The sequence below is a fragment of the Cyanistes caeruleus genome, chromosome 6 (assembly GCF_971803275.1).
Source record: "Cyanistes caeruleus chromosome 6, bCyaCae1.hap1.1, whole genome shotgun sequence".
Taxonomy (NCBI): Eukaryota; Metazoa; Chordata; class Aves; order Passeriformes; family Paridae; genus Cyanistes; species Cyanistes caeruleus.
In genome coordinates this window covers 27,552,029-27,563,017 of record NC_141706.1, presented here as the reverse complement: position 1 = coordinate 27,563,017, position 10,989 = coordinate 27,552,029, and positions in this window count along the sequence as shown.

The following is a 10,989-nucleotide window of genomic DNA, read 5'->3' as shown; positions in this document are numbered from 1 at the left end:
TGACTCTAATATACTTTTACCCAAACTGAAAAAAAGGCATGAAAAATGTTTGGATACAATTTGGAGTTTGAATCAAAATATGCTCTTCCAAAAAGATCTAAAGACAATTTTAGAAATCTGTCTAAAGATATTTTAGAAGATAGAACACAAATGAAGGAATAATCAATCTCAGCTAGGCCATAGCTAAATGAACCGGTTTTGCATCCTTTAGTGTACGTCTATTATTGTTCCTGTGACCTGCTTCAGGGAATAATAGCTGAATTATCGGTCCTGTTAATCTGGGCAGTGTGCATCCTTCCCACTCATGGCTAGAACTTTTTAAAACAAATTTGCTATATCAACATTGTATAGCATTTGTAGCAGCACCAGCTGGGAGCACATTCCATAATCTGCTGTGCCTACTTAATGAAGGTATGTTGTTCCGATTGGGAACGGCTAGAAAGAATGACACTGGACTCTCAAGGGAGTCACAACACGAGAATTCCTTAGTTTATTGCTTCAGCCCTGTCTTATAGACAGATACGTGGAAAGTACAGAAAGGAAACTCTTATTGGTTAGCAAAGTGCTACATCACCATCATTGGTCAGGGGCACTCTGCCCCCCTGACTCTCTCCTGCAAGGAGAAACAAGAAGACAGACAAACAGCACCTGGCAGTTGTTTTCTGTCTCTGAGGATTGTTTTGAAATCCTCCTTTGAATTCCCAGGCTAGCTTCTCAGGCAGGACTGAGAGGCCATGGGCCTGCATTTTCTGCAGCTCCCTGCAGCCTGTTCCAAAGCTAGCATCCATAAAGGTACCCTTCAGCACGGCACACTGACCATCTGTCTGCCCTCATGTGCCACATTCCTGCACCAGCAAATTTTGGAAACAGCCATAAGATGCCAAACTCTTTTCAGAGCTCCTGGAGACAACAGGCTGCAGCTGCAGCTGCCACTGCTGCATTCCCAGTGTGACAAGTGTTATAATCCTGTCGGGTCTGCCACTGCACACTCTTGTGGGCCCAGAAACAAGGTCAGTCTTGGGATAGGACATCAATGATCAAAAAATACCTTTGAGGAAGAATGGAGTTGTTGGTTGTGTGTGGAGACTCACAAAGTTGCACTGTGGCTTCAGGAGTCCTAACCTGGACATGGGCCTGGTCTTCTCAATTGCAGAGTAGAGGGATTACTTTGCTGGATCTGGTTTTCTTTGCTGCCAGGGTGCACTACTGGCTCACAAACAGTCTGCTGCCTGCTGGGACACTTGTGTTCTTTTCTTCAGAGCTGTTTTGAACATACAGTTCCCACATGCCAGGTGTGCAGGGTTATTTTTCGCTGAGTGTTGCACTGCCTGCCTCCCTCACTCCCCATGTTTTGTGCCCAGACGCTGCTCTCACACAGCGTGCTGGCAGCGCCCAGCAGCAGCAGCAGCAGCAGCAGCAGCAGCAGCAGAAGAAGCAGCAGCAGCAGCAGCAGCAGCAGCAGCAGCAGCAGCTCTCCTTCTGGGCCTAGCGCCTCTGCCCTCAGCCTGCTCCTGAGGGGCCGCAGCCTGTGGGCAGCGTGGAGGAGCCCCACGGGGAACCTCCAGCAGTACTGAGGAGTGCTGACTCCAGAAATGGATAGTGAACCCCTTGGGAATCAGTTTCATACCAGGTGGAGACTGAGGGGAGAGAGGGCTGGGGAAGTCAGGCTGCTGAGGGGGCTTGTGAGGGACACTGGCTCCTGGTTCCTGGCCCTCCTGGGCCATGGCAGCCTGGGAGCTGTCCAGCTGGGATTGCTGCCGGCTCTCAGCAGCCATCAGCTATCCCGGCACACCACTGCTGTGACAGGCAGGAGCTCCTGACCTGCTGAGGAAACAATGTGCAAGAGCAGCAGCACCATTTTTCCTGGTGCATATGGCTGAGGATTCTGAGAGGGCGCAGGCGTGAACGTTTGTCACTCCTTGCAATGACATTTTGACAAGTCATTTATTTACTTCGCTTGTAGCTGCCACTAGAAATGATGATTATTCTGTTGCTGGATCTGACCAGTTTGAATTTTATACATCCAGTCCATAAAAGATTTTAATTTTTCAGTAGAAATGTATATGCACTTACTGGTCTTACTTGTGTATATTTATGTGTCTTACAGAGACAGGGACAACAGCTATCTTAATTTGGTTGGGTTTGTGTAGATTGTCTTGATTTTTTTTGGACCTAGCATAATTTAATTTTGCTGGCAGAATTCCAGTCCCAATTAGGTTCTCACCTTTGGTGATGTTTGTTTGAGTGTTCAATTGTCACCATCTCAAAAGCAAAGTGAAAAGACTGTTAAAGTGACCTGACTTAGTCTGAGGATTTGTCAGCAGCTGAAGGGGACACCTGTTCTCTCAGGTCTTGGTCACTAACAATGTCAAAGGCTAAAAATATTTATGAAATAACTATCTGATTTTCATGTACAGATAGTTTTGGGTACAGCTTTGACATTTAACCTTTCAAGTTATGTTATGCATTTTATTCTCTCACAGACTTTTCAAGGTAGTTTCTGTGACACTAATGATCAAATACTATGAGTGACAGCCTATTACAAGCTTTAAGATATTCAGGGCATGCAGCATATACAGTGACTTGCTATAACATCATTCCCTTTCTTTGAAGAACCTCATGTGGCCCTCATTTCAAAACTAGAATTCTTCTATATTAATAAATATAACTGGTTAGTTTATAAAATCTTGCCAGTGAGTAGGCTGGGGATGCACAAGAATCTGGGAGGAAATACAGCCAGCACAGTTAACCCCAGCTGACCAAAGGGTTATTCCTTATCCTATGATTTCATGTCCAGCAATAAAAGCCAGGAAAAAGAAGAAGGGAAGAAGAGACTTTTGGAGTTTCTGTTTTTGTCTTCACCAGTCACCCTGGCACATGGATGTAGCCCTGCTTTCTTTGGAAATGGTTACACATCTGCTTTCTGATAAGATGTAGTGAATGAATCTCTTATTTTGCTTTGCTGTTTTGTGTAGCTTTTGCTTTGCCTATTACTGCCTTTATCTCAGCACACCATATTTTTTTTTTTTTACTTTCACCCTTATGTTCCAATTCGCCTTCCCACTGAAGGGAGGAGCAAGCAACTGTGTGGGGCTTAGCTGCCTCCTGTGCTTAACCCACAATGTAAGTTGTTTTAAAAGGAATATAGCAGTTTAACATCTCAGTAAACGGCAGAATAAAACAGGATGGGACTGAGCATAGTAAGAAAGTTCTTCCTAAAAGTGATCAGTAGTGAAATACTCAATATTAACATATAAATGGTCATTTTTATGTTTCAAAGTTAACAAGCAATAAAATGAATGAAACAGCTTAGCTGCCTTGCAGAAAATGCAGATTAGCAGCAGAATTCAAATTTTTTAGAAAATCTATGTATTAAAGTAATACATCTACTATGCATTATGCTGTTCTTGAAAACAGAAAAGCTATCAACATACTTGTTATGTTCTGAACAATTATTCTTACTGTGAATCATGAATACCATGATTAGATTTCTCACCAATAACTCAAAAAATATGCAGGTTATTTACATCTTAAAAATGGAGATATTTTTTCACGTCAGTACCTCTCTCATCAGTTTAGTTAAAAAATAAGATTTGGCTTCATGGATATGCATTTTGCCTGTCTTTACAGTATTAACTAAGAATTTTGTTCCATTTTTCACAATGTCTCTGGCTAAAGACCCAGGTTATCTTCATTGGAATTCCTGCCAGTATTTCTTCATAAAATACTCCATAACAAGAAAATTTCAAAATTAAGTGTTCTTTGGGGACCTCATATTCTCCAAGCCCTCATTAAATTGCCATTTATACAATATGCTTCCTAACCACCAGGGTCACTTTGCTGTGAAGGTACATCACAAAGGGAAAGCAGTAAATCTCAGTGAATATTTCACAACCCTCTCTGGCAATTAAAGTTTTAAATGGCATCTTCTCTGCATAGACAATAAAATGAAAATAAGAAGGCAACTGCAGGATAGCCCAGATAAAATGAGCCCACTGCTGTCTCATAATATTTCACATTGAGAGAAAGAACACACACAAAACTGAAAGACAATATACATTGTTATGGCACCTCACTGTGCAGCAACAAAAACTTCTGTGGAGTTCTACCGACTCATAGGGCAAAATACTTGCAGGAGCTAATTTCAAATACACTGAATAACTTTATCATCTTAGCATTTAGAGAATGAAAATCCATTTTCTTTCTCCCTGTTTGAGAAATGCAGTCTGTTGCCAAGGAGCCGCTGTCTAACTGTGAAAGGCCTTCATTGAATTCAGTCTGGACGATCTCTTCAGTGCTTCCCTTTTCCATTAAACTGGGAAAAGGATTATATGGTATTTCCAGCCAATTTTAGAAGTTTTCAATCCACTGATCATGCTAACACTTTTTGCAGGAACATCATAAGTGAGTGAGGCTAGACTTGCAGAGGCTGGAGGGTTGAATGTTTTTTGGAAAAGTACTTTTGCTCATTGTATTTTGGATACTTAAAAATGTTACAGAGTACTGTGTCAATGCACCTCTCTGTTTTTGTGCAGAAAAAAGAAAGTCCAACAATGTATCCAGGAATTTTATATCTAGATACTTCTCAAATACTGGATGATTCTCCTATTGTCTGTGAAACTTATTATTTTAAATTACCTAATATTTCAAATTACACTTTGAAAAATTGGGAAACTATGGAAGAAATTCTGGAAATGGTTCAGTGAGGGTAGAAAATAAGGCACTGTCACATATATGTGGATAAATATATAAAAGATGCATAAATATGAATTTACTACTCAAAAATGGTAGTCACAGATGAACGCTTTAAGCTGTTACTGATGACCCTCCACTTGTTATTTATTCTAGGTATAATATTTAAAATTTCATATGTAGGGTCATTTATTAACTCCTGTCACTGAATGTTATCTTTCTACAACTGTAGTCCATATGAATTAGTAAAAACCAGTTATTTACCAGGTGAGAACTTGAGGAAGTCAACAAGTTCAAAATTTGCTTTTAATGTTATAAATTTAGAAAAATAATTAAACAAGTAAGGCTGTCTCAGAATTACCTGCATGTATCTTGATAGTCTTAATGGAACCTAAAAACAAAGATTACTAGTCTATAAGCATAAAAAATGTTAAGAATTATTAAATATTCTGAAGGTATATTTTCTTATATAGCCCTCTTACAAATTGTGCATCTCCTAAAATAAACTTATATACTTAAACAAACACATTAAATCATCAAAGCATGTTAATTTTAAAATGCTCAATTAAAAGCTGGGTTTCATCAATAATTATTTTACAGAGATCTTGTGTTCCAGAGATTCTCAGCCTTCTTTAAAAATGTCACTTAATTGTGTAATAAGGGGTAACTTTTTTGGCATGGAAAAAAAAAATCCCCAACACTACCAAGGTTATGAAATATTCAATAAAGCCCCATAATTTTTAAGTACAGATGATATTAATGAGTCTTTGGTCTTCCCATCTATTACTATTGTAGGAAGCTCCATCAAGGATGTGAAGAAGATGAATAAGATGCTGTGCTGTGTTGCTGATTAGATAAAAGTTACTCAAGACTTGAATATTGGAAAAGTAAGTCCTCTAGAATCTTACAGGTGGCACAAAGTTGTTGTGAGGTAAACATGAAACACAGCTTTCTCATATGACTCTAGTATTGCATATTACCCCTGATTTATTGCATACAGAGGTTGTGGATGTCCCATCCCTGGCCTAGTGTTTAAGGCCAGGCTGGATGAAGCTCTGAGTAACCTGGTCTTGGGAAAGGTATCCATGGAAGCGGATCAGAAATAGGTGATCTTTAAAGACCCTTTCAACCCAGGCCATTCTATGATTCTGTGTTTCTATGATATGTGCTCCTAGAAGTGATGATTTTGCCATATTTTTTAAAAAGCAATCAAGCACTTAGATTAAAAATCGAGAAACAATGAAGTTATATTTCTCATTCAATCTTTGTGATTGCAAGCGTCTGTGACTTAAAACCCTATGAAAAGCCATTTTACATTCAGCATACCCTAGGCAGAAGAAAAGGAAGCACAAATTCAGATAAAAGATAGTCTAGATTTTACAGTTTTGTCTCAAAGGGTAAATGACACCTATTTATAAGTGTAATACGTATCTAGGTATCTTTGAAAACCAGAGATAACACAACAGACCCACTTGAACTTACTGTGTGTTTTGAACTGCAGTGCAAAGACAGGCTGCAGAGAATAGATGTGTACTGTGTGGACAGAAATGATAGAGGTGATAGAGGTGATAGAGTGATAGAGGCTTAAGTGTAATGAAAAATGTTATTTCTCTGCAGTCTGTTTCTTCATACAGTAGATCTTGCAGAAAGAGTTGAAAAACACTGTTCCAAAAATCTGGAAACTTAGAAAAAATAAAAATGCTCAAAACGGCAGGATATTTCACAGTAGAGATAATGAAGGTTTTCTTTTAAAATTACGCTTCATACAGTGAAGTTTCTCTCATCTGCATACCAAGTCCTGCACACTCTGAACTGTCAACACTTGCTGAACTAACAGACACAAGGAACACAGGACATGAATTTCAATGCAGTAGTCAAACCACAGCAGTTCAGCACTCTTTACTTGCAAAATTATTTCAACTGTTTTGACCCTTCACTATTGAATAAGTTATTATGCTTCTAGTTGTGAAAAAAAGAATAAAAAGAAAAAACTTGGTAAAAAAATCAGGAAATTTAATTTTTCTTCATTTTAACCCCAAAAGCATAGGGTTCAAAGGAATATGGGAACGAAGTGGGAGGCTGACACACGTGCAGGGGCTATTCCTCAGCTGTGTTTCTTCGTGCTTTTCCTTTACACCTTCTCTTTAACTACATGGATGCTTCACAGCAAAGTAGAAGTTAATTAAAGGCTAATCAAATGTTTCTAGGGAAGCTCTTTCTCTTCCTCTTTCCAGAAGCCTGCTGTTGTGATGTATGAGAGGATAATAAATCTGCTAGGGAACAGCATTACTTGGAAAGAATGCAGCTGACTTTGTTCTGGTGATGTTGCATTGACCAGTTATTGACACTTAGAGATTAACTTTCATATAAATAACCCAGGTTTATTCTTGTGCACTGGATTTTTACAATAACCTCTTCATGTGCTTGATTCAGCAGGCTGAGTTCTTAGAGCTTAGGGAAAGATGTTAGAAAAGACTGCTAAGGAATACTTAAGTTCTTCTTTAGCTCTCTTTGTATAGATTATGGCAAAAACTTTCTGCCAAAAGTGAGCTCCTCTTTGAAGGTGAAAACTCATAAACATTTATTTTGACAGTATAGGGTCTTGTGCTTTTGCAATATCTCAGGATTTACTAGTTTATTTTAACAGTTACAAGTTTTTCTTTTTCTTTTTTTTCTTTTTCTTTTTCTTTTTCTTTTTCTTTTTCTTTTTCTTTTTCTTTTTCTTTTTCTTTTTCTTTTTCTTTTTCTTTTTCTTTTTCTTTTTCTTTTTCTTTTTCTTTTTCTTTTTCTTTTTCTTTTTCTTTTTCTTTTTCTTTTTCTTTTTCTTTTTCTTTTTCTTTTTCTTTTTCTTTTTCTTTTCCTTTTCCTTTTTCTCTTTTTCTTCTTCTTTCTTCTTTTTTTTTTTTTTTTTCTTCTTTCTTTTTTTATTTTTCACCTCTTCACCTTTGAAAAGCAAGACTCTGGAAGTTACTCTACCTCTTCATTCCCCAGTGGCAGCTCTGACAATAAATTCAGTTATCTAAATTTCATTACCATCATGGTTATGACTGTGTTAAACACAGTGTCCAGTCTCACAGCCTGACACTTGGGAGTCATAAATGTACCATCTCCAAGGAGAAAGCAAAGGCTATCATTGTCATTTAGTGTGACATTAAGTTAGCTGAAGTTGCTCCTGTGTGAAAATGTTATCTTTTGGGAATACTCAGGAACAGTTGGAGAGAGGAGAGAATTTCTTTGCAAAATGGTTAATCATTACTGCTTATGCTTGCCTTTGAGCATTTGAACACATAATTTGGTAATTAGCAGATTTAATTGCTTTCTGACACTGAGGATTAAGTAGCCTGCCCTGCTCTCCACTCCCAGAGCCATTAGTGCGCCTGTTGCCAAGGTCAATTGAGTTCATTTCGGAACTATTTCTCATCTATTTCCCTCTTATGAAGTGAGTACTCCAGGATGCCTAAGAACAAAGCTCATATCAAGGCCCCATTTTCTCTATTCTCTACAGCAGACAATTTCAAGATAATCATACCCAATTCTTTTACTTTGGAAGCCTTTATTTATATTAAGAGATCAACCAACAAAGCTTACAAATTTTTCACTGTTCAATACCTTTTTCCTGATGCAGTGTAATTAGTATTAATAATAATAATTACAGGAAGCATGGCATCATCACCTGATTATATAGACTCAGAAAGCAGAATTCAGCTGCAGTGTTAAATCCTATGATATCATGCGGATTGTTTAACTTTTCTTTAGTTTCTCAAGTTGGGTGCAATTTTTTTAACTTCTATTTACTCTATTATTTATAGCCATTTGCATGTTGTTTTCTTCAGTCCTGAAGATGCTAGGACCTGAAAGAAAAATGCTGGCCTTTTGTATGCTTTTTGTGAATTTCTGTGGTTAACTTATAGAAATTAAATTCTTTATTGCAGTGATTATATTCACATGTATGCCCATGTGCCATGTCTTTCATATTACCTGACATGCATACAGGAGTTTAATACTCACTAAGTTCCTTACAATAAATGAATGGCAATACAATGTTAAATTATACTATTACAAGGACCATTATCCTTACCATGAAACATATAGAAATGCTATCAAAACAGAAAGCATTGAAATAAATGCTTTCCACTGGAACAAGAGAGCACAGATTTTTTTAACTCTCCAAAACCCCGTTTGAGTTTCCACTAGGGAAAACTGCAAAGGGTTTGTTATATCAGTGAACCATTTGAATTGGCATGGCCAAAAGAAAAACCAAGGAAAATATTCTTTGTTCACTGATGGAAAGGTAAAATTTGGTCAATTAAATTTATTTTTGTCTAAATTATTTTTTCAAGTGTGGGGAAGTGATTGCACTCTGGGCTTTTTAAAGAAGCCTGTGGATGGTAGAAATTGAGATGGATTTGGAAAGCAAACAAATTAATAGAAGAAATATTCATCTTGAAGTTCTAAATATAAAATCTTCATCTCTATTTGCTAAGGTCTACAAATGATACACTGCTGGATTCTGGAAGAATATTCAAAGTGTTCCTCCTCTTGCTTTAATTTTTATGCTCTTTCCAGAATACCGTAGATTATTTTGTGCAAAGAACACTGATTTAAATGGGCTTCACTCTATTTTCTTGCAAATTACCTGGAAAGGATTATAAATTTTAAGGTGATTAAATTTGCTTGTGACACTTTCATAATAATATAGATGACGACCATTGTCACAGAATAATATACTTTATAAAGCTCAGTGTTTAATAAAATAAAAAATACATATTTAGTGAGATAAATGTCAAATGCTATCTAACAAAAATAAGATTTATTTTCATATGTAAAATGATGGTTTCAGAGCTGGCCATTACCACCCAGGAGTGAGATTATGGGGTTATGACTCACAGCTCTGTAAAAGCATCAGTTCAGTATGTAGCAATTGTGTAAAAGCAATACCATGTTAGAAATCATTAGTAAAGAAATAGATAACAAAACATGATTTAACAACTTCTTGGACAGTGAGTGTATAATACAGGAAATAAGGCTTTTATTAACTTGTTCTTATACCATCATGGAGGACAGGACACATGATTAGATGATGCATCAGTTTTTCCCAGTACTTCCCCATATTTATGAAGTTATCTTTGGATATTCAGATTAATTCACATGCAGAATTATTTAGACTAACTTCAAAGAGCAACCAAGAAAAGCATAAGCACAAGTCACCATTGCAGTTATTAATGTAATCAAGAAATATTGAACCTTTTAAATAGCCAATAGAAATTTTGACCTGTCCAATTAATGTTACTTTGACCTTAAATTCATCAGTCTTATGCAGGACTAGGCCCTCTGACAATATAATGCATCAACTCTCCGTTTGAGACTTTTGGAACTGATGAGTTCAGATGTTTTAATTACCTAACTGATTCTTGTGACTGTCCACATTGACATAACTGTTGAAAAAATTTGCATTAGAACAACCACCTCTGCAAAATGTTGCCCTCATGATAGGAAGAGCAGCACATGGCCAGCGTTGCACTGGCGAAGATGAAGTTTGCTGGCTAGAGTTAACCTCGTAGGTTACATGAGCTTGCATTTTGACAGCTCTTTACCAGTGTCCAGGCTCTTCTAACTTAAAGCCAGTTTTCAAGATAAAGTTGCAGTGGGGATAATCAAATAAATAAAGACTTTTGTGGAAGCTTGACTGTGAGTTAACCTGATAGCAAAGCCACATTTTTTATAACCAGTAACAAGATTGTTTTTACTTTGATGACCTCATGCTTTAAAGTGTAGATACAAACCTGGAGTTATATCCCAAAGAAGCACTTGGTCATTAATAATGGAAGCTTTTACCTTTCATTTTAGACACTGTCAGATATATGGTCTGATTCAGGATATTCTTGTCTGTGGAATATTAAGATACACTCCTTGTCTACTCCAACCACCCACATATAATTGTCTCTAAGAGGAAAGCATAAGAACACTGGAAGAAAAATATAATGCAGAGCATTAGGAGACTCAGCTGATTCCAGTAAACAATAGTTTGTTTGGTTCCAACACTTATTTCATACACTAACATGTTTAGAGATGTTGATTTTGTCAAGAAATGGATGATTTGATGTAACACCTTTGATGTTAACAACCATTTTTGTTTTGGTCTTGAAGTTTATAATAGCCCAAGAACCCAAGCAAAATATTTCAATTTCTTATGTGCAATTTGCTTTATAATTCCTCTATTATTATTCTGATTATTGCTCTCATCCTACTAGCTTCTTCACCTTGAGCTAATGTGACATTGGAGTGCTATGGGAAATC